General features: G+C 50.5%; 1 pseudogene; it reads left to right on the forward strand.

Moving 5' to 3' along the window:
- The first annotated feature begins 4,753 nt into the window (after positions 1-4,753).
- LOC128596565 (nicotinamide riboside kinase 2-like) lies at positions 4,754-5,352 on the forward strand (annotated as a pseudogene).
- Positions 5,353-6,000: the final 648 nt, after the last annotated feature.

Here is a 6,000-nt window from a genome sequence, read left to right on the forward strand (position 1 = left end):
CTCTGCCCCAGCCTCCAATCTGACCCCTACCTGATCACAGGGGGGTCTTTCTACACCCAGAGATTCCCCTGTCCTTGTGCTCACAGCCCTGGCAGGGCTCCCCAAGGCCTCAGCCACTGCTGCAGATGGTGGGTCCTGGGGGTGTGCAGTGTGGCACCATCCTCTCAACTGTTGGAGGGACTGAACATCAAGATATTTATAAAATGGTTCCTGTCGGTGGGTGCAGTAGCTCACGCCTGTAATCCTAGCACTCTGGGAGGCCAAGGCAGGTGGATTGCTTGAGCTCAGGAATTCAAGACCAGCCTGAGCAAGAGAGAGACCTTGTTTCTACTAAAAATAGAAAAACTAGCCAGGCATGTCGTGGGTGACTGTAGAACCAGCTACTGGGGAGGCTGAGGCAGGAGGATGGCTTGAGCCCAAGAGTTTGAGGTTGCTGTGGGCTATGCCTCCAGAGCACTCTAACCTGGGGCAACCGATTGAGACTCTGTCTCCAAAAACAAAAACAGAAAGTCCCTGTTTTGCCTCTGTGTGGAACTATGTCTGTGTTGGTCTATGTGTCCTAATCTTGGTCCCCCCTATCCACACACACAGACACACAGTAATAATTGCTATGTGGAGGTGTAGATAGAGCCAGGCATTAGGACAAGGCATGTCCAGTTGCAGATCTGGACTCAAACCTGCTTCTGCCACCCGTTTGCAGTGTGAACTTGGGGGTGTCGCTTCATTTCTGTGATCCACTTTGTTGGGTGGAGGTCCAGTAGGACTATTTGGCAGATGTAGTCTGTGGCCCATCCAGCAGCCAGCAGCCTTGGGGCTGAAATTCCAATTTTGTAGAGCAGCAACTAACCCATTGCCACATCCAATATTCTTCCTTTTTTGTCAATGATTGCTCAAGGGAAAGTTATGGGCTAAGGGGACCCAAGGGGAAGTTTGCTGAAGGCCTGTGGGAAGCTTTCCTTGAGAAAGGAATCTAAAAAGGCTACCTCTCTTCCTCTCCTTCCTTTGGCTTTTGATTATCTGGAAGAGGAGGAGTGATGCTTAGAGCTGCCACAGTCATTTTGTGTCCATGAAGACTGCTGCTGCCCTCACCTTGCAAGTGGCAGTGCACCATGAGACCCTTGTTATTTTTGGTTTGTTTGGTGACTTGCAGCCAAAAATGTCTTTGCTCCATTGTATTTCTTTGTGGCTAGAGCTGATTCTGCCCAGGAAGAATCCCTGACTCCAAAAGTAGCCAATTGAGTTGTTGGCTGGAGACTGGGCTGCAAATGAACACCTAGGCCAGAAAATTTTTTTTTTTTTTTTTTTTTAGAGACAGAGTCTTACTTTGTCACCCTCAGTAGAGTGCTATGGCATCACAGCTCACAGCAACCTCTAGCTCTTGGGCTTAGGCGATTCTCTTGCCTTGGCCTCCCGAGTAGCTGGGACTATTGGTGCCCACACAACACCCGGCTATTTTGTTGTTGTTGTTGCAATTTGGCTGGGGCTGGGTTTGAACCTGCCACCCTTGGTATATGGGGCCGGTGCCCTACCCACTGAGCACAGGTGCCACCCCTAGACACTTTTTTTTTTTGGTGGTTTTTTTTGTCCGGGGTTGGGTTTGAACCCACCACCTCAGGCATATGGGACCGGCGCCCTACCCCTTTGAGCCACAGGCACCGCCCCCACCAGACACTTTTTAAAATTATTTTTTATAGAGACAGAGTTTCACTCTGTTGCCCAGGCTCGCTGTAGGGTCAAACTCCTGGACTCAAGTCGTCATAAGCATAATGGGTTTTTCTGGTTGTTGTTGTTTCTTTCTTTTTTTTCTTTTTTTTTCTTTTTTCTTTTTATTTTTTATTTATTTTTATTTATTTTTTTTTTTGTAGAGACAGAGTTTCACTTTATGGCCCTCGGTAGAGTGCCGTGGCGTCACACAGCTCACAGCAACCTCCAACTCCTGGGCTTAAGCGATTCTCTTGCCTCAGCCTCCCAAGTAGCTGGGACTACAGGCGCCTGCCACAACGCCCGGCTATTTTTTTTTTTTTGTAGAGACAGAGTGTCACTTTATGCCCTTCGGGTAGAGTGCCATGGCATCACACAGCTCACAGCAACTTCCAACTCCTAGGCTTAAGCGATTCTCTTGCCTCAGCCTCCCGAGTAGCTGGGACGACAGGAGCCCGCCACCATGCCCAGCTATTTTTGGTTGCAGTTCAGCCCGGGCCGGGTTTGAACCCGCCACCCTCGGTATGTGGGGCCGGCGCCCTACTCACTGAGCCACAGGCGCCGCCCAGAATTAGGTTAATTTTTTAAATACAGAAATGTTTAGGGCGGCGCCTGTGGCTCAGTCGGTAAGGCGCCGGCCCCATATACCGAGGGTGGCAGGTTCAAACCTGGACCCGGCCAAACTGCAACCAAAAAATAGCTGGGCGTTGTGGCGGGCGCCTGTCGTCCCAGCTACTCGGGAGGCTGAGGCAAGAGAATGGCCTAAGCCCAGGAGTTGGAGGTTGCTGTGAGCTGTGTGAGGTGAGCTGTGTGAGGCCACGGCACTCTACCGAGGGCCATACAGTGAGACCCTGTCTCTACAAAAAAAAAAAAAAAAGAAACACTGATTTGTGGCCAAAAGGCTCACACCGTGTAATCTCAGCTTTTGGGGAGGCAGAGGTGGGAGGATCGCTTTACGTCAGGAGTTGGAAAAAAGCCTGAGCCTGAGCTGGAGACCCCGTCTCTACTAAAAATAGAAAAATTAGCCGCTCCTCGTGGCGGGGGTGCTGTAGGCTGAGGCAGGAGAATCGCTGAAGCCCGGGAGTCTGAAGTTGCTGTGAGCTAGGCTGACACCACACACGACAGCCTGGGGCAACAGAGTGAGACTCTGCCTCAAAAAATAAATAAATAGGCTCAGCACTTGTTGCTCAAGCGGCTAAGGGACCAGCCACAGACAGCTGAGCTGGCAGGTTCAAATCCAACCCAGGCCCACCAAACAACAATGAGGCTGCAACCAAAACATAGCCAGGTGTTGTGGGGGGCACTCTGTCTCAATAAATAAATAAATAAATAAATAAATAAATAAAATAGTGCAGCGCCCCTAGCCCAGTGGGTAGGGCGCCGGCCCCATACACCAGGACTGGCGGGTTCAAACCTGGCCTGGGCCAGCTACAACAACAATGACAACTGCAACAAAAAAATAGCTGGGTGTTGTGGTGGGCGCCTGTAGTCCCAGCTAGTTGGGAGACTGAGACAAGAGAATCGCTTGGGCCCAAGAGTTTGAGGTGGCTATGAGCTGTGACACCAGCTCTGTCGGGAGAGCAGCAAATAGCAGAAGGGACACAGCTGGGGCAGTTCAGAAGGAAGTACAGTCCAGGAGGCCCACATTTGCTTTTTTCCTGCCTCCTCCTTGTGAGGCAGCCAAGAATAGGCCCTCAGGAGCAGTGGCAGTGTGTAACCAGATGTTCTGCCCCTTGAAGGAAACTAGGTCTTGTTTGAATTTGCAGTGTTAGTTCAGAAATTATTTATTTATACAAAGTTTTAACTTAACTCAGTCAAGGGGGGAAATGTAGCTCTAGTTCCTTCCAAAGCACAGAATAAGGAAATGAGACCATTTAAATTGTGAGCCTTGGCTTGGTGCTTATAGCTCAGCAGCTAGGGCACCAACCATATACACCAGAGTTGGCAGGTTCCAATCCAGCCTGGGCCTGCCAAACAACAATGAGAACTACAACCAAAAAATAGCTGGGTGTTGTGGCGGGTGCCTGTCGTTCCAGCTACTTGGGAGGCTGAGGCAAGAGAATTGCTTGAGCCTAAGAGTTTGAGTTTGCTGTGAGCTATGATGCCACGGCACTCTACCCAGGGCAACAGCTTGAGAGTCTGTCTCAAAAAATAATAACAATAAATAAATAGTGAGCCTTGGCCGGGCCTAGTAGCTCTTGTCTATAATCCCTAATCTCAGAACCTGGAGATGCCAAGATGGGTGATCACTTGAGGACAGGAGTTCAAGACCAGCCTGGACAACATAGTGAGGCCACATCATGACCAAAACATTAAAAAATAAATAAAAATAAACAGTGAGAGGTGGCACCTGTAGCTCAGTGGGTAGGGCGCCGGCCACATACACCCAGGCTGATGGGTTCAAACCTGGCCCAGGGCAGCTAAACAACAATGAAAACTACAACAGCAACAAAAAATAGCTGGGCATTGTGGTAGGCATCTATGGTCCCAGCTATTTGGGAGATTGAGGCAAGAGAATCATTTAAGCCCAAAGAGTTTGAGGTTGCTGTGAGCTATGACACCATGGCACTCTACCAAGGGCGACAAAGTGAGACTCCATCTCTATAAATAAATAAGCAAGTAAGTAAGTAAATAGTGAGTCTGAGTGCTGATATTCTTTTTTTTCCTTTTTTTTTTTTCAGACAGTCACCAACTGTCACCCTGGGGAGAGTGCCATGGTGTTACAGCTCACACCCACCTCAAACTCTTGGGTTGAAGTGATTCTCTTGCTTCAGCCTCCCTAGTAGCTGGGACTCCAGGTGCCCATCACAATGCCCGGCTATTTCTTTTTTTCTTTCTTTTTTTTTTTTTTTTTGCAGTTGTCATGTTTTAGCTGGTCTGGGCCGGGTTTGAACCTGCCAGCCTCGGTGTATGTGGCTAGTGCCCTACCCCCTGAGCTATAGGTGCTGCCTGAGTGCTGATATTCATGTCATTAAAAAGGTTTGGAGACCTGCTAGGGACACCTGGAAGCTGCTCACCCAGTGCTGTCCCTATGGCCTCTTCATTCAGGGACATGAAACTCACTGTGGGAATTGGAGGTGTGACCAGTGGTGGCAAGATCACGCTAACCAACAGCCTGCTCAACTGCTGCCCAACTGCGGTGTGATCCACCAGAATGGCTTCTTCAAGCCCCAAGACCAAATAGCGGTTGAGGAAGTCAGCTTCAGACAGTGGGACAGTAAAGACAACAGTGGTCCCTGTCCTGACCACCCTTAGGTACCCCCCACCACTGCTTTTCTGGGGCCCTGGCCCTTCTCCAACCCCACCCTGCCTGTCCCACTGCTGGAGTCGCTGGACACAGAGGCCATGCTGAACACCGATCAGGCCTCCGAAGTTTACCTGCACCCACAGAGTCAGCATCCGGCCAGACCCTCAGACACCTACATCCTCTTCTTGGTTGGCTTCCTACTCTACTGCTACAAGTGTGTTGGCCCCAGCCCTAGACCACGAAGGCCTCAGGTGTGTGGGTCCTGGGCTATGTCTGGACACACCTCTGTGTTGACTAATGGGACACAAAGGTCTGGGGAGCAGTGGCCCCTGAGGGACACGTACAGCTGCCAGTACTTCCTGAGTGTCCCATATGAAGACTGTAAGTGGCAGAGAAGTACCTAGAGCTACACAATCCCCCAGTTCTCCCAGACTCTTTGACAGCCACATGTGGCCCAAGTACTAGAAGTACAGGTGAGAGATAGAAGCAGACGTTGTGGAAGTGGTCTGCCTAGACGCCACGAAGTCCTGAGGGGAGATTTTCCCCCAAAGTCCTGGAAGCTGCTCCCAAGCCTTGCCAGCAGGCCACTCACCTTTCCAGGCCACAGGGACCTGGATGAGGTTTTGGTCACAGAACAGCCAGGCCTGTGGAGTCCTCATCTGGAACCCAGTTCCAGGGTGCCCTTATGACCTTATTATGGCTTGAGTATTAAACTGAGCCCTCTTTTTGTAACCTCCAGGGTTCAGCATTTTCTCTTTGAGATCCTGTCCCTCTCCTTGGCTCATTGGTGGCCTCTGGGGTTGAAACCTCTAGACAGGCTGGGCGTGGTGGCTCACGCCTGTAATCCTAGCACCCTGGGAGGTCGAGGCCCTGAGCTCAGAGGTTTGAAACCAGCCTGAGTCAGAGTGAGACCCCGTTTCTACCAAAAAAACAAAAAAAAAAAACGTGGCGTTGTGGTGGGCGCCTGTAGTCCCAGCTACTTGGGAGGCTGAGGCAAGAGAATCACTTAAGCCCAAGAGTTGGAGATTGCTGTGAGCTATGATGCCATGGCC

This window comes from Nycticebus coucang, chromosome 10, assembly GCF_027406575.1.
Source record: "Nycticebus coucang isolate mNycCou1 chromosome 10, mNycCou1.pri, whole genome shotgun sequence".
Lineage (NCBI taxonomy): Eukaryota > Metazoa > Chordata > Mammalia > Primates > Lorisidae > Nycticebus > Nycticebus coucang.